This window comes from Lactuca saligna, chromosome 4 (genome assembly GCF_052625555.1).
Source record: "Lactuca saligna cultivar CGN05327 chromosome 4, ASM5262555v1, whole genome shotgun sequence".
Taxonomy (NCBI): domain Eukaryota; kingdom Viridiplantae; phylum Streptophyta; class Magnoliopsida; order Asterales; family Asteraceae; genus Lactuca; species Lactuca saligna.
Genome location: NC_136420.1, coordinates 71,519,260 through 71,538,216, shown reverse-complemented (window position 1 = coordinate 71,538,216; position 18,957 = coordinate 71,519,260). Strand labels below are relative to the sequence as shown.

The following is an 18,957-nucleotide window of genomic DNA, read 5'->3' as shown; positions in this document are numbered from 1 at the left end:
CATTCCACTCTCCAATATTTACGAGGAGTTCATGAACCTATTCGACGACCTGAAAAATCAATCTCCTTAGAGTCCAAAGTAGCATATATTAAGGAATACGGAGTAAAGAAAATCATTGAAGATGTTGCAACAGAAATCGAACATGAACACTAGATTCCAAACGATCCTGAATTTCCATTAACTGGTGTGAATGCTGCACCACAGGGGGAGGGTTCCACTTCAACCTCCTCACCTGATACACCATTTCAGGGGTTGAACAAAACTCCAAATGTCATCTCAAGACCACCTTTCCAGGGGGAAATTCCGAATCTAGAAGAAGATAGTCATACATCAATCGAGTGGGAGGATGAAAATACGATTGATGATTTGGATGTATAGTCTGAACTTGAAGAAGTGAATGTTATATTAGATCCAACATATGATCCTAGTTACCCTACATTGTCAAAATCGACCAAATATCATCCATAAACACACGTCATAGGAGATTCATCTTCGGGAGTTCTTACGAGAGCTCAACAAAAAGCAAAGCGAACTGCCTTATTTTCGGAAGTGGAATAGTGCATGTTCAATTCGTTTATCTCCAAGATTAAACCTATAAATGTTAAAATTGCTATTGATCATTCTGATTGGGTGCAAGAAATGCAGTAGGAGCTCAATGAATTCGAACGAAACAAGGTCTGGAGACTAATTCTGACTCCAAAGGATAAATATGTTGTTGGTCTTGAATGGGTATTTCGCAACAAGTTGGATAAGGAAGGTAATTTGATTAGAAACAAGGTGCGAATTGTAGTAAACGGATATTGTCAGGAAAAAGGCATCGACTATGAAGAAACCTTCGCATCCATTGCAAGGTTGCAATCTTTTTGCATCTTTTTGGCATATGCAGCACTTAAGAACTTTGAAGTCTATCAGATGGATGTCAAGTGTGCATTCTTAAATGGGGAATTTGTAGAAATAGTGTATGTGGAATAACCACCAAGGATCATAAAAGAAAAGTATTTGAACCACTATTACATTCTGGACAAGGTAGTTTATGGTCTAAAGCAAGCTACGAGAGCCTGGTCCAAAACTCAAACTCGTTTTTTAAAACAAGCTAAATTGAAATAGGGATCGGTCGACCCAACCTTCTTTTGCAAGAAAGATGGCGACCACTTGATGATTGTCCAAATTTACGTTTATGACATCATATTCAGATCAAGTAACCCCAACTTAACAACTGAGTTATGAAAGTTGATGGAAACTAAATTTGGGATGAGCTCCATAGGTCCGGTTAACTTTTTCCTTGGCTTGAATATAAGATAGAGTCAAGAAGGTATCTTTATCAATTAGGAGACTTAAACAATGACTTTACTCTCGAAGTTTGGAATGGTGAGACGTTTAAAGGTGAAGGTTCCAATGGTATTCAGAACGAAACTAAAACCAACTGCTGATATGACTTTATATCGTCAAATGACAGGTTCATTGATGTATCTGACTGCTAGTCATCCAAATATCATCTTTTTCGTCTGCTACTGTGCAGGTTTCAAGTGAATACTTATGAACCTCACACAATCGTTCTTAAGAATATCTTCAAGTATCTCCATCGAACTTCATCACTAGGAATTTGGTGCCCTTCAAGTTCAGGTTTCTTTGTACAAGCATTTTCGGATGCTGATCTTGGAGGTTGTGGCTTGGATAGAAAGAGTGCAACAGGAGGATACCAATATATTGATGGAAAACTCTATAGTTGGCAATCCAAAAAGCAAACTTACATCTCCCTTTCAACTGATTAAACAGAGTACATAGCCGCTGCCTCTTGCACTTCTCAAGTAATATGGATTCAAAGTCAGCTTCACGACTATGGTATCAACATGAAGCAAATCCCTCTATATTGAGATTTTGAGAGCGCCATTCGTATTTGTCACAACCCATTGTAAATTTCAAAGATGAAACATATACACCGAGGTATCACTTCATCAAAGATTATGTGGAAGATGGTAATGTTCAGATACAGTTTGTTCGATCCGTTTATCAATTGGCCGACATCATCACAAAATCCTTGCCTGAGCAAACCTTCAATCACATTCTTCAAGGTCTTGGAATGATAGAAGTTGAACCTGGTCTAAAATAACCTTCTCATTCATAATATTTTAAATGCGAATCGGTGTGAACGCTCGCAGTGACTCACAATCTACTTTACATACTACGAATTGGTGCAAACGCTCGCAGTGATTCATATTCTACTAGTCATTTGAAGGTTCGGAATTTCACGTATCCTTAGTATACTTCGTTTGCTACTTCTTATTTTTTTTTATGTTTTTATTTCTTTTTCAGAAAAAACAATATCAAAAAATATTTTATTTGTTTCTACTTTTATTTATTTTTTAGAATATCAAAAATACAAAAATACTTTCTCTTTTATTTGTTCTAGTCAAATAACCAAAGATAAAAAAGATATTAGATAATTGAGCAGGATTGAAGATTAATATCTTGGTAATCTCAATTACGAATGATATGGTAGGGATAAAATTCTTAATCTATGTACTAGTTAAGTGTCCCTAGAAACATGTTGTTGCATGTAGTCTGAAGCCTCAAAGAGTTTATGTTGAAGCCTTAATGAATCGATAACACTAATTGTTTCTTCCCAAATTAGGTTGTTTATTGATAGAAGTCATGAGGTACCTTACTCTTCTCACATTGAGTTAAGAGTTTGTTGCTTGGTCACTTTCGCATAGTAGAGGTACACTATTTCTTCGGAGCCACCTCCTACCACTTCTCCATCACTTTCGCATTCACCAATGTAACCCTTGAGACTCTCAGAAATTACCACTGAGGTTTACGGTTACATAATTTCTGTGTTTGTCATCTTAAATTTGTTATCACCACGAATTGAGTGAAACCCAAAATCCAACAAAATTTTATGAATTGACGATGAACAATTAAATGTTCTAGATTTTTCAACAAGGAATTAACGAATGTGCACTTTCATGGTCTGTACCAACAAATCTCTTTCTATTTTGCGAGATCTTAATGAAATTTTCTAGTCCTAAGACGTTTCTTCACAATACATCTAGTTTTGTTGAAATTTTAATATTTATCCTAGTCACTAAAAATGATTCCCATGCATAATTTTTTTTTCGCTACACTGGTCAAACAAGTACTTCACACAAACGTTCAGACTTTTGTTGAGTTTCAGACTTAGTTCAAGAAGAAGCCACCGCATTCGCCTTATTAAAAGAACCCTTTCACTGTTTCTCCACAAACAGTTGATCGTAATCCAACGGGACACAACACAAGCACTTCAAATTCTCTCTTGACTGCGAAGGAAGAGGTCGTTGCTCGGGATCCATCAGTTTCGTGTCTTATATGACATCACTAGAATCCCTAATAAAACTCGTTTTATTTCTTATCCTTGGGTCACTCTTGCATGAAGAGCTTTATGATTTTCAATGATGTTTTTGTAATTGTTGTTCGTCTGAAGGACAAGCAAACCTATGAAATGGGCATTAGAGAATTCAATGTTGTTCTGAATTTTCTGAAAGATTATATAGTTGAATTTGGCCATTTAGATGTTCAGTTAGTTGGATTATCCTGAACCAAGAAGCTTCTTGCTCCTATCAACACAACGTTGGAAGTAATTAATCTAATCAATCATGGTTCTATTATAGATCTACAGCTCAAATATGTTTACAAGAAGAAGAATTTAAACATGAAGGAATTCTTTAGAGTTAGGCAAAATCACATGGTTCACACCAATGTGCTTCAAAATTTTATCTTAAAATATGATCAGAAAAATCACTCGGAGGATTGAAGTTAAAATATATATGTTGCAAAATGCATATATGTTCCCCTTTGGAGAGAAGATGTAAAATCTCGATGATTTCTTTGGTCACTTAGGGTAGATTGTTATATACGAAAAATGTTCCTTAGAAAATCCAAGGCAATACGAATTCTGAGATGTATGCATGTCCAAAGTACGAAATTTACTAAAGAGTGAACCATAGAAGTGATCGGATGGTCTGAAGACGAGTATTGTTTCTTTGTTATTACATAGTTTTAGTTACTACAACACATGTAAGCGATAAGGTCAACCATAAAAATATGTCAATGGTTAATCTACAGTTAACTTTTAGTACAAGTGTCTCCTTTTGTGATTGGTCCAAATTTAGTATAAGTGGGACTATAACACTTTATAATCCCTTAACCCTTTTTCTCAATTCTGAAATATCAATGAAGAATCATTTAGTCAATCATTTTCTCATTCTCTTTGTTCTTATTCATGTTCATACTTTTAAAACTCTTTATTATTATTATCTTAAATACTTTGTTGCTTAACATCTTAAGGCTTGAATGGTTTCTATCCTTTTTATTTTTATTTTTATTATCTTTATATATATATATATATATATATATATATATATATATATATATATATATGTATATATATATATATATACATATATATATATGTGTGTATGTGTATATATATATATATACTAACCGTTTACCCACGCTAAACGACGGGTGCGAATAATTTGTTATGACGATTAATTTCATTCAGAAGCATGTGATATTTTAGGGAACGTAAGTTATTGCTTTTGGTTACTATTTCTGCTTTTAAATTATAAGGTATGTTGCTTGAATGGGTTAAAAGTGAGAGTACGTCGTTATTTTGGTTGAGATGAAGAAAGTTATGAGTTAAAAGTAATAGTAAAGTAAACTTGCCAAATAATATTCAAAACCATCAAACTCAAGTAAACATAATATTAACATTAACCACATTTTTGTCACCATTTATGATAAAAATTTCTATATCTAATAAGTACATTCACATCTTTTTTTCAATAAGTCTTAAAGAAATACGTAAAGATTCCGCAGAAAAAAAAGAGAAATAAATGGCATCACATTGGTCTTCCTATGCAATCATACGATTGTACAACAAATAAAGAAATGGGGAGGCGTACATCCTCGATTTGTTCGATTAGAACCGGAGAAATAAAAAAACTTTTTCAATCCATTTCCATTCATTTTTTTTTTTTACTTTTATATTAGTGTAAAAAATAAAGATAAAATCATTATTTTTTTTCCTATTTTTGCAGACACAATTTGAATATCACTTGTTTTATATAACAAAAGAAGATACTTGATTTTGCAGATCTTTAAACAATGCCTGAAAGATACAACTCACGTTATCTTTTCTATAGACCTTCAAAATTAGCAACCAATTCACTAGAAACCTTGAGGATCAAAACTACCATCATTTTAAACCCACGGGCAAAATCATCCTCGATTTTCAAGTTTCCGCATATCCACTACGACACCGCCCAATCCTATAGAAACTATGATAATAACTTACAAATTACATAAAATAGCATAATAGGAACATACATACATTTCCTAACCCATAATAGCATCATATTTCCATTTCCTAAAACATAATAGCAACATACTTTCCAACTCTATTTCCATAAGTTTCCATTTACTTGCTTACTATAGCATTTTACTTGTAACTATTTCTTTTTAATAAATTTTACAATAAACATGAATAAATTGGCTTAATGGAATACCTAATTCCAACCATTACTTTCCAGATCACATAACCACAACTTCAACTTCTTTCTTTCCAACTTTCCAACTTCATATGCCTCTTATTGATTTAGGCAACTTAGTTGGTTCAACGAAGGTTCTTCTTATTGATGGTGCCGAATCAGTAATCAAACAACATAATTAGGAGAAATTACAAAAAATAACAACATACTTTACTTTTGAATTTTGATTACGATAAGTTTTATCCACAACATCATGCTTTCTAAGTACAATGGTTTAATAAGAAAAATCAATAAAAAATAATGAATAAGAAATAAAAGTAAGATGTTATATTAAATTAGACACCAAAATGAAAGAATATTGTTATTTTTTGCTTTTGGCCCCTGATTGGGTTAAATGCAAGAAATCACAAGGTACTTTCATTTTGTTGTCTAATATAGCATATTACTTTCATTTAATCTTCTTTTTCAAATTTAGTTTGGTGCTAATTTTTTCTTGAAATTTTTCATAGGGAAAAGTTTTAAAGCAAAGTTTTGACAAAAAAAAAACCCATAAAATGAAATAAAAAATAAAGTTATTTATTAATTATCACATCATTTTGCATACAGTTACCAAGTGACTTTAGAAGACCATCTCGATCAAACCCCATCTTACTTCGTTAAGAATATCTTCATTAGTATGCACCAAAATGATGTATTTAGAATTCTTAGTGATTTTTATTATCAATAAAAGGTATATTTGGAATTGTATCTTTTTTCATAGTGCATACAAAACCTCAATAATTTCTTGAGTATTTGGTAAACGTTGATTATTTTAAAAAAATTATATGATAAAATAAGAAGATTTTAAATAGTGAAAGAGTAACTTTAATATATTTTTATTGAAACTTCATAGTAAACTTCAAGCTCTACCAGGGGTAGAGGGAAAATACATAATAATTAACTAAACTCATTTCAATAACTTTAAGAATAATATAATACCTGAATTTCACAAAACTGACAAGGTTAACTTGCAATGTTTATGATATAATCTTACTAAAATGCCCTAATTCAAGTGCAAAGCCTAAACGCAAATAAAATATAACACAGAAACATACAGATTCCACATACCTCTAGAAACTAACGTTTGAACATCATCAAATCTATTTGGAAATCCAATATTGTAAGAAAATAAACTATATTAATAATTGATTGGAGCTATTACAGTTGAATGGAACATTACAAGTATGTAGTAACAAACATAAATGAAGAATATAAACCATTGATTACTATCAGACCAGAAACCAAATATAAACAATGAATAACCTCATAGCAAAACTTAAAAAAAAAAAAAAAAAAAAAAAAAAAAAGGAAGCAAAATCAAGCACAAAAATTGAGCAATAAAAAACACAAAGAGATGCTAACCTTGTTATGAAGGTTTTAGCTTTATAAGATCAAGCTAAAAATCTATAACGACTGGTCTATCTTCATATGTCGATCTCTATTTCCTTCAAATTTTAATAGATCTAAAAGAGCAACCTTCATATGCTTTGAGAGACAAAACCCAACATTTTCAAAACTATATATGCAGTGGTTTAGTTTACGGAGTTTTAGGAGTGTCTAGAGAGAGAGAGAGAGAGAGAGAGAGAGAGAGAGAGAGAGAGAGAGAGAGGTGCATCAATGGTTTGATGGTGGCATGATTCTGTAATTTTTAGATGGAGACATAGAAGAATAAGGGTAGATATTTGACAATGACATTAGGGTTTATGGTGTGGTGGCTGGGATTCGAGATTTTACAGCTGGTAACATTGGAGTCGACCCATGTGGTTGGGGGATGGGAGGTGTGTTGGCATTGGGGATTTTTTATGGTAGTATTTGGAGAGAAGAATTTGAAAAAATGTGTTGAATATCTGGAAAATAGTGAAACGGTTGTAGCAATGCTAGGAAATGGGTGGTGGTTCAATGATGGGGATAGATGGGAGGCGTTCAGTGGTCAAGGTTTTTCTTAAATAGAGATGGCGTTGGTAGGATGTGATATCGGTAGTAGTGGTAGTAAATGGTAGTTGGGAAGGAAACGGAGGAAGATATTGTAACATCCCAAAAATCTCGACATGAAAATTTTTATTTATAGATTAATAAATCGTTAATACATATCTTTCCGCTAAAACCAATGTAACCAATATTTAGCAAAACATCCTCAATTTAGAGTAATTCACAGAATTGGAAACATGTGGTGTGTGATGTGCAATCATCTCGAGCTCTTTTATGTAAAAACCAGAGTACCTGAAACAGAAACTACAAACCATAAGCACAAAGCTTAGTGAGTTCCCCAAAATACCGCATAACATGTAGCCACATAATATCTACTAAAATACATATAATTGCCATGGGTTCCCTCCATGGTATTTACCTGGAATGTAATGGGCTCCCTCTATGGTCTGATATCCAAGTGTCATGGGCTCCCTCCATGGTCTTTACCTAGAATGCCATGGGCACCCCCCATGGTTTAATATCCAAGTATCATGGGCTATCCCCATGGTCTTTCATGCAAGTATCACAGAGACAACTAGCATTCCACATAACAAGTATTGGGTCAACATTACTACCTTCGATCCATGGATATAGTCATAAGACTCACCTCGACAATTGAACCCACATAAAAATCTATAACTGTTGATCCGCTAAAATCCCTGCGCTATCAAACAATTAACACCCATTTAACAGTTAGGTTCCAAACTGAATCCAATAATCCATATATTGGGTAAAAAGACCATTTTACCCCTCACCTAGTTTCGTCCAAGACTAAGGCCCAAACGCCTCATCATAAAGGCCCATAAACCCATAATCATGCAAACCCCACTTATGGCCTAATTTTCAAATTTTGCCCCAAACCCTTACATGGGCCTTACCCTAAAGCCCATTAACTTTTCCTAATCCAAAACACATGTTCCCAGCTGGTCCACACAAATCCTCAAACAACTAAGCCAAAAAGGAACCCCAAGTCGAAGCCAAACCCAAAGTTCAATTGACCGAGTACGCGCGGCGTATAAGCACGCACGTGCAACCTACTCGCTTGGAGACTTGTATGTTGTACGTACCTGCTTGTACGCGCAACGTACTCACCCTATCCATCCCAAGCTTGATTTCCACTTAATCCATTAAGAAAAAGCCTCCCAAATACAGATCTGACCTCATTGAGTTAGATTATCACGTAAAGTTGCCAACTTTACGTTTATATATGACTAAATGAATCTCTTAAGCTTAAAAAGGGACTTAATGGTTGACTTAATTCATGAATGACACCATTCTTCACATAAAGCTTGCACCTCTATGCTCAAGGATTCCAAAACAACTCAGATATGAAAGAATTAACCCTTAAACAACCCAACTCATCCATAGACTAAAAAAGAAGACCAAATCATAATAAACTAGACATGAAGAGATCTAATCATACATAAGCCAAGATGCAAACTTGACACCTCAAGAAGCTTCCCCGCAAGATGATGATTTTGGATCCAAAGCCGATTCACTAAGCCAAACAACTTCAAGCTTCTGTTCTTTCCTTCCCAAGGGCAAAATTTGCACCAAAAACTTTCTAAGAGCTCAACAACACCACTAAGAGGCTAAAAGGTTCGTTCTACGGTTTTTAGGGTATGAAGGCTGGCTTAGAATTCAAAGAAATGGGCTAACATAAAGTGTTTATTGGGTACAACAATAGAAATTTGGGTTTGATATTAACCCACGTACGCCCAACGTACGAGGTCTCACACCCTACTCCCAACTCCGCAGTATGCTAAGCATACTCCTTGTTATGCACGACATAGAGCCCTTCGCACCAGTACGCCCCTCATACTAAGGTCTACCCTCAAACCCTAATTCATTCAGAAGGCCATAACTTATTTGATACAACTCCAATTTCGACCATCCTTATATCCATGAAAAATGTAATAAGAAGCCCTATGCTTTAAACAACTCATACCTACCTTACAATATCCTAAACAAACATCCAACTTCCATAAAAGCCCAAACTGACAATTTACGAAAACACACTCGGCTCGAAAACTAACTACGAATGCCCGAATCATCCACATACCTTCACCCACACCCAAATGGGTAGCGATTCGAAATAGGGCGTTACAACGATGATTCTAGATTTATGGTAGGACTTGTTTACTGCAGGCGACGACATAGTTGTGGCAGAACCGACAGGGTTTTTAGAGTGGCTAAAGCATAATTTGGTTATTAATTCTCTTGGAGATGATGATAGAATGGCGGTGACGACTGGTCGAAGGAAAAAAAATCAGCGATTGATGATGATTAAATAGAGACGAATGATGGTATGGTGGTGAAATTGATTGAGGGAAAGGGGAAGACAATTTGAAAGACTCAATACATTTTGAATGAGTCTTGCATCCAGTAGTTTTAGCAAAAATTGTGGAATATCTGTTGAATGAGTCGGAGGCCTTTTTCTTCGCTTGATTTTTTCAACTATTGACCAAATAAGATTTTATGCACAAACTCATTGTAAATATTGCAATAAGCCTTGTACCTTTTAAAATTCATCGTTTGAGGCTAAATGCTTATTAACGTACTTGTCGTATACCTGCACCAAGTGACGGGTGTGAATATGTTGGGTCTAAACATTGGTTTATACTTTGCTTTTCTAAACATTTATTGTTTTTAGTCTTGGGCCAAAAAATATTATTGGTTAATTTGTAGCTTCGGACCGAAAACGTATGTGTTTTCGTTCTAGCCTTTGTGTTTTGGGCTTGGGTGTAGTCCATAGGTGTATATATATATATATATATATATATATATATATATATATGTATACACACACACACACACACATATATATATATATATATATATATATATATATATATATATATATATATATATATATAAGGGTGAGGAGTTAATAGAGAGCATTAAGAAAGGGAGGGGTTTTCGGTCAAAGGAGTGGAGAGGGAAGTCATTGTTGTGTGAAGCATGTACTAGAGAGAGAAAGTGAGAGAGAGAACTAGTGTGTGTGAATCTTGTGTATGGATTATCATTCATATCATCAATACATCATAGATTCATCAAGTTCTTCTTGTTCTACTACTCTATAGTCTATCTTGCATCATCGACTTGATTGAGATTCCGTACAATTAAGTGGATCGGATTGATATATCAAGAGAATTGTGGGACTTACAAAATAGTTTTTCAAAAATTCGTTTCTACAAACGATTAGTTTTTTGCGCAAATAGTTTGCTATATCTATACAATCATCAGAAAGAGTCATGCTAGAAGAAAACAAATCAATAAGATTAAAAATATAAAAAGTTTGGAGTCTTTACAAATGTACATGTACACATGTTTTAATGTGCAATTTTTTATACACAACATTTGATGTATATATTTCACTCTGGTTGAATTATTCGTCGGACTTCACTAATACTTTTATATTAATACGTGATATCCCTTTGTATAATGGCATATAAAATCATCTGGACCATATATTTTTACAAATGTGTGTGAACAAATGATTGATTGTATATTATTTATAAACCACATGTGATGTATAGACTTCATTACTTTTGAATTTTTTGTTAGGCTTCATTAATAATTTTCAATTTCCATGTAATTTTCTATTTGACAATGTCACAAAAGGTAGACATGTGATGCAGCGATAACGATTAGTTTTCCTTTGTTTTCATTTCGACAACATATCGTATTCCAAATACACAAATATGTCGACTAAAAGGAAATGTATGTTTTTTTTTGTTAAAAGTAAAAGTGTGTTTCGGTTAAAAAGAAACATATGATATTATTTTGAATCGTAATCTAATCAAATTCATGGTCAGTGAGAAACAGTCTAATGAGAGTAATAATGACTTTGTCATGAGAAATATAAAAATGCCATCAATGCTAAATTGTAAAATTCCATCACTAGTTAATATTACTGAACCATGCATTACGTCTAACTACTTTCATTTTACTTTTTGTAACATCTTTGATACCGAAGTCATTTTTCTAAAAATTCTTTTTTTTTTCCTGATGTAAGGTTAATAAAAATTTTCTACTTTTAATTTTCTAAAAAGTGTTTTTTTGAATGGCAAACTATTCTACTACTAATCTTATCCTAAACACTATATATGTCTCATAATGAGAATGGAACTCACGACCTCTCATTTGAGAGGGTCAATCTTTATCATTTAACCAAAGGCTCTTTGATCTGAAAACTGTTTCAACCGTCTATAATCATGCAATGAATAAAATCAACTAAATGAAAACCGGCTAAATGAAGGTAATTATACTACTAATTAAATCCCAACTCGGAATCCACCGCTTCGCCGATTAATCACTTTATCTCAAAAAGGCTACTTCCAATCGCCCCTTTTCCAATTACACATACGATACCGATCCACCGCATCACCATTCATCGCCTCATCTACTCCATTTCTCGATTCCTCGATGGAATTCCTAAAACCGGATGTAGCGACATGCCACCCTCCATTTTACTGTACTAATTATCTATTTAATTACGGCTTCGATTTCCAATAAATCCATCTATATTCGATTAGGGCTTCGATTTCCAACAAACTACCGCTCAAAAGATAGAAGATACGTCTGATTATTTGCAACATGAAGTTGATTTCTGGTTGGCGATTACGGCTTCCAATTCAGTTCCGGCCGGTTCTCACTCTCACGGATATCCCCTCTATCAATAATCATCATTACAGGAACGCTTTGTGTCTACTTTCTGTATAGATATGCCCACCTAGGAAAGGTCTTTGGAAACCCTTAAAAAATTGCACGAGAGATCGATCGGGTAAACCTCACCGGCTTCACTCCATCATCTTTTGGTTTTGGTTTTTTCGGGTTCTCAATAAGTTTCACCTCAATTTGTTTCGTGTTTAGAAGGAAAGGCACTTTAAAACCATTATTGAAGTTAACAACTTCATGTATCCGTACCCATCAAAGAAAAAGGAGAATGAGTAGGTATCCACCAAAGGCTTCAAGGCCAGCGGTATCCGTTGGTTGAGGGTTTTGCCATTAAAAAAATTGAGTAGGTATCCCCTAATATTCTTTTTGTGATTGTTTTCAAGGATAACGGAGATAGGGAAAGGTCTTCCTCTCTATCTAGATATCGCCAAAAACCAAAGGTAAATCATTGATTTTTTTGTAGTTTTTATCTCATATATGTATGTATGTGATGCAAGTGTGTGTGTGCATAAAATTGTTGTTTCATTATCAATCGATTATCATAAAAATAGATAATTTTAATCTGATTTGCTGTTTGTAAGAGGTCACTATGCTCTATTATTTTCATAGATATTTTTTTCTATAGGACCGTGACATTTGTTGAAGGTCAACAAAGATGTATGTCTACAAAAACTCATGCACCTGAACATATTATTGAATATGCCATTCCTTAGACTTAATAGTAAAGGAGCTCCATAATCTTTGACTTTATGCATCAGATCATAGAACGTGTTTAAAGAAAAAGAAAAATCATATTCTATCTTCTCCAGGAGACGAAATGAATGATAGTTCTTCATACATATTTCATGTCATCCTTTTGTTCTTGTTACAATTGATTTTAAATAAGTTGTATAATGAATATAGAACCTCCAGATTTTACGTCCGCATGTCAAGATGCGCAAAACTGTTAAAAAATTCAATAAAACGTGTTTAAGGTCACATTCTTTTTCATTCCTGTTATTGTTTTGTGTGAAACATTATCTAAAAATTCAAGTTTTTGGATCTTGCATCAACGAGTTACAAAGGATTAAGGATCTATACTTGTATAGTTCACAATATCTTTGATCCCTCATCCGATGAAATCATATGTTCACTACTGGTTCATTTTGTTCTTTTATAAGGGGTGATGTGGAATCAGTTGACCAAAAGAAATATCTTTAAGACTCTTGCAATCCCTGGTGTGTTAGACCTCTCATCGAGTATCACATGCTTTATTTTTCATACTTTCTTAAGTTTTTCTTTACAATGGTGATGTTTTTATTACTTTAAATGTTGTTTTTATTAGTAGCACGATTTTAATTTAAATTACAATTATATTTCTACAAATAACAAAAAAAAAATATTTTATATATAGTATTATAATCTTTGATGTTTATGTATGTAGTTATTAGTATATTATTATTAATTTAAATCCACTAAATTTATAGGCGTGTGTGAAAAGGGTAAAGGGAGATCAAAGCGGAGAAAAGGATTCAAATTGGTAAAGCATTCAAATTGGTAAAAGTGTAAATGATGTCTTGGACTTAATAGCAGGTATACAACACGAATGGAACGTGTTTTAAACTAAAGTATAATCGCAACTAAAAACATGAGAATTTGCAAACATGGGTCTAAAAAAGATAATTTCCTTTAACACATCTTTCTTTGCCAGATATTCAAGCTATTAAATTTACTCATGTTTCCAATGATGCTGGTGTAACTAGGAGACTGAATGTTGACTGGTTTGAGCATGATTCTGGACAACAAGAAGGTTCTGCGATTGGTTTTAAGGGAGATGATAAACCCAATTTCATTGGGTCATTCTATTCCAAGACCAAGGCTATGGTAAGCACTAATGACTATTTCTTCTTTTTCCTTTTGTTGTTCAATTTGCTAAATATAATATGACAGTGTTTGGTATATTGGAATCAAGGAAGGAATGAAATGGTTCATTCCATTGGAATGTTTGAAGGAATGCAATGGGCTATTCCGATTCCTTCTATTTTGTTACTTTCATTTCCTTAGCTAATACTTTTTCATTTTCATTCCTTAATGGAATGGAATGGACTGGAATGAAACATTAGGATATAAACCACTTTTATTTATTCCATCTTTAAATGACAACTTCTTATACAAAAAAAATCATTATTTTATTCATTATCTTTAATTTTATTTTTTGTAAATAAAAGTTATGCCACTACTATAAAGTAGTTTCTTCTATGATAGAAAAATATTACAAATATTACAAACAATTCCTTTAAAAAATATTCATCTTATATTTTTAAAATAACTAATAAATGAAAACACACATTATATATATATATATATATATAATACATACAAAAACATAACCATCATAGAATGCAATCACGGATTCCATTTCATTGATGAATTCCATTCCAGGTTGAGCTTTTGAAAGCATACGACAACGTATGCACACCCTGAGCTCTTTACTAGGAAGTGGGGAACGTTCGGTTATGTAGCTAACTATTATGAGATTCTTTTGTTATATGTACGATGTGAACAGTAGTTGTGGCCGAGGTTGTGTTTGTTCATCTTTCACTAATGGACCTATGGTATTTCAATTCTGAAGTTCACATTTGCATTATTAACCAAAATAAATTAGATTTCATATTTGGAATTTCCATTTGTGTTTTAAAAAGCACGCCTTAGGCGCTCAGAGGCACTAGCTGGCTTAAGGCGACACGAGAAACGCCTCCAGCCTCCAAGGCGACGTCGTGTACAGGAGGTATCGATGTGTGAGTCGACGATTTTTTTACGGCACCAAGGCCCCACCTTTGGGGATTCATGTACCGATGACCTTTGGCTTTGAGTTTTGGGCTTAATACTACCCTATTAATGATTTTGTTGTTTTTCTAACGTAATCATAATCATGTGTCATATTACACTTCAGTAGCATCAATGTTGACTCTATATTTCTTTCACGTATTCCAAGAGATTTCCACCTTCAGGATAAATCCATGCAGGTTTCTTCCCTCCTCGATTTTCTTATGCTCCTACTATTATGGAATCTTTTTTTTTCTTCCCTCCTTACAATTCCGTTTTAATTATTGATGATTTTTGTGTTATTTTTGTATTTCAAAGTATTTGTCCATACACTTATAGCAATAAAAAATATGAAAGTTTTTTTTTTTCCGACCCATGTGAAGCATGGGTCCTACACGAGTTTGAAGTATTAATTATCTAAAAAAAATCAAATTAAGAAAAATACCATGATTTTTACTTTTTTAGCTACCATCAACATGGCCTCATCACTTTCATCTTTTTTATTGAACTCATAAACCATAATGTATTTATAATAATTTCATTTTAAATTATATTAAACATGTATAAAAATAATGAAGATTCTAAAAAAAATAGTATTAAATTTAAAAAAGATTTAATTAGTATTTAACATAGTAGTAAGTAAAAAGACCATCTTGAGTTCTAAAATTTATAAAATTTCTTTTTTTTATTTTTTCCCTAGACAATTTATATATTATTAAGGCTATTTTGGTCAAAAACTTTATTTTAGAAATAGGTTAGAACTTTTGCCATGTGGCATGTCCAATCATTATGTCTCTCATGTCCAACTAATATGATTCTTATTTTGATTAGTTCTTGCATATTTACTAAATACAATCATTAATGTATACACGATTAGGAACACATATTTGGATCCTAGTAAAACATGAGGAAAAAAATCAAATTTAAACAATAGATACATACATATTTATAGAGAGTAAAAGAGAAAAGAAACTGGGAACAAAGATCGAAGACCAAGGCATTCATTAGAGATGCTAAATAGGAGAAGGTCAATCACTGTAGGGATGGTTAATCATTTTCCTGAGTCACAAAAGAGGAGTAAAGTAGAAGAGAAGTTTGAACACACAAGGAGTGAGATGCCAAAGAACAAAAGCAACATATGAGATCTTCAAAATCTTCTTTGTCGTTATTAGTTCGGTCCTTGTCGTGCTTCTTCCCTGACTCTGTACAATTACCTCTTAAAATCAATATCAAAACTATAGATATATAGAAAGGAGCGAGATTTGGGGGGTTAAGAATTAGGGATTTCAAAAGTGAATCCCTTCAAAATAGATGCCATTTTGAGAGGCGTAGCTCAATGAAAGAATTTCAATTTGTCATTTCAAAATTGGCATGTGAATTGATTTCACACCAATTAATATTAAATTAAACAGGTTAATATGTTGTGGCGTAACAAGTGACAACTTTAAAATCAAGAAGCAATAGTAGGACAAGTGTCATAAAATTAATTAGGATTTCCATGAAAGTAACAAATGATATAATATTAATAAAGCTATTATTTTATTACGATAGAGATACGCTATCTATCAGGATAAAACAATTTTGACTTCTTTTATAAACAAACAAATTAATTAATTAGCATGAATATTCACAATGCCTAATCCCACAATTCCCCTTCTTTTATTTACCTACATAACATAAAGATCAATATATATATATATATATATATATATATATATATATATATATATATATATATATATATATATATATATATATATATATATATATCTTTACTACTTATAAAAGAAATCTAACTATTTCTATAAATAGATTGAATATAATAATATTATTTTTTTAAGACGTACAAACGATTAAGCTAATATTACAAACAACCATTAATAAAATAATATTAAATTTGAAATCGTCTAAATTTTTAAACTTAGTGTACAATCACCTATGCATGAATTTTGACTAAGCTATTTAATCCCCAAGTTAAAATCCTTATTTATCTCAAGGAAGCCGATCTGGCCTTCTTTCAGCCAGTTTAATCGGTCAACAACCATAACCGGCTTTTCAATCTCTTTATACATTATCTCCTTCATTCAATGGAAAAACCCTAGCTGTTGGAATTCACCAGCCACACAACCGCACAACTCCGTCACCTCTATAATCTCCACCCACAGTCACGCATGCTTCACCTTCTCTGCCACCTACCTACTTCTCTAAAATTAACGTTAACCACGCACAGTCTGACCACCAATGTAGGCACTCTGCCTCTTTCCGTCTATCACCGCCACCCAATAATTTTTCGCCTCTACCCTCCTTCGCCTACGTTTCTCTGTTCACCAATATCTACTGTTACCCATCCCCAACGCACCTCTACCACTTCTACACCTTATTAAGACCTATCTCTAAAACCCTACACATATCAACACATTCGTCTTCACTACTTCATTACTACCATCACCTCATTCATATCTCCATCACTCGTTGGAAACCTAAGGATATATGCATCGCCGCTTCAACCTTGAAACCGATGTGGACTACTCAAAGATTCGGCAGATCATTCGAAGCCATGTAGGTTTTCTTTAATAGTTTCCGATTTTAGTTTTCATTTAGAACTGATTCTTAATTAAACCCAAAAAATTGCAGATGGGTTAATCTGAATCTGTGTTTGAAGGTAAGATATTGTTTGTTTTTTCTTGGGGATTGGGTTTGGGGTTTTTACTCCATCATTTGAATATCGGATATTGGTGTGGGATTTGCAGGTCAGATGTTAGTTTTGTAGATTTTGATCTCATTGTAGCTGATCATGAAATGTTGGTTTCAAGTTCTCTCATTTAAGTCCTTCCGGTAGATGAAATTGCATTAGAACTAGAAAATTAACACAAATGTCAGATAGTTGTTACTCTCTTTATGACTATATCATCGTTTTTTTATATTGTATTCTTTGCAATTGATAATAGAGGTTCTTATTATATTTGAAAATTTCATAGTTAGTTTGATGTTCTTAAAGAAATAAGCAACTAGAGAGCTTGTTAATTTGTTTAGTTCAAGGTATTACTTTCTTTCCTTATCGTTTCTCAATTTGGTTGTGTGTGTTTGTATGAGTCTATGTTTATCTTGCAAATCACCAAGAGTCAATTAGTTGTTTATAAAAATTCCTAGATCATTGTTGTTGCGAGACACTACCTTTTTTCTCCTTCCATGGCTATCTTTGCTTGCTAAACCCACCACCTTTGTTATCGTTCTTTGCACTTCCCCTTTCTGTCTCTCTATCAAAAAGCTACCTCATAGCTTCCACATATTAGTTTCCTCTATGCATCCTTCTAAAATTCCGGTGCTGCTGACCATCGTCCTGTATCTATGCGTATGTCTAACTTTGTGTTTATGTGTGTTTACAGGACTTGAAATGGATTGATATAAACCAACATCTCAAAGAAATCGTGGGTAAGCTTCTTAAGATCTGAATATGATCTTCTTGTTGGGTTTTTAGAGCTCTTGTAGTTGAATGTTTAGTTTTTTCTTTAAAGTTGCAATATGTAAGTTTTTGTTATTGTTTGGGGTAAACCCATTTGTAAGTTTTGTTTTTGAAAATTGCAATGCATAAGTTTTTGGTTTCATTTATTGTCAGACAACAAAAAAAATTTAACTGACAAAATTTTGTGAATTTGGATTGATTTGTTTCAAATTTTATCATATACATATTTGACTATTGTATCATTCTTATATTTGAAGGTACCATATGAATAATAGTTTCTTCTTTGTTTTGTATGTATCATGTACAAGAACATGGGAGTGTTTTGTTCTTAATATTTTCTATGTAAATGAAAAAAATAAGCTTTATTTATGCATTATACCATTTGTGAATGAAATTTTTTTTTTTTTTTTGTTAATTCTCATGTGTCTTTCTTTGACATTCGTAATTGGTTTGGTGGGTTCACGTTATGTGGTT

At 33.0% G+C, this 18,957-nt stretch overlaps 1 long non-coding RNA gene across 1 annotated transcript; it reads left to right on the top strand.

The window, feature by feature from the left end:
- Window positions 1-16,847: 16,847 nt before the first annotated feature.
- Window positions 16,848-18,625, top strand: LOC145038610 (uncharacterized). Its single transcript, XR_013679460.1, has 2 exons — window positions 16,848-17,770; window positions 18,407-18,625. It is a non-coding gene; the product is annotated as an uncharacterized LOC145038610 (long non-coding RNA).
- The last annotated feature ends 332 nt before the right edge of the window (window positions 18,626-18,957 follow it).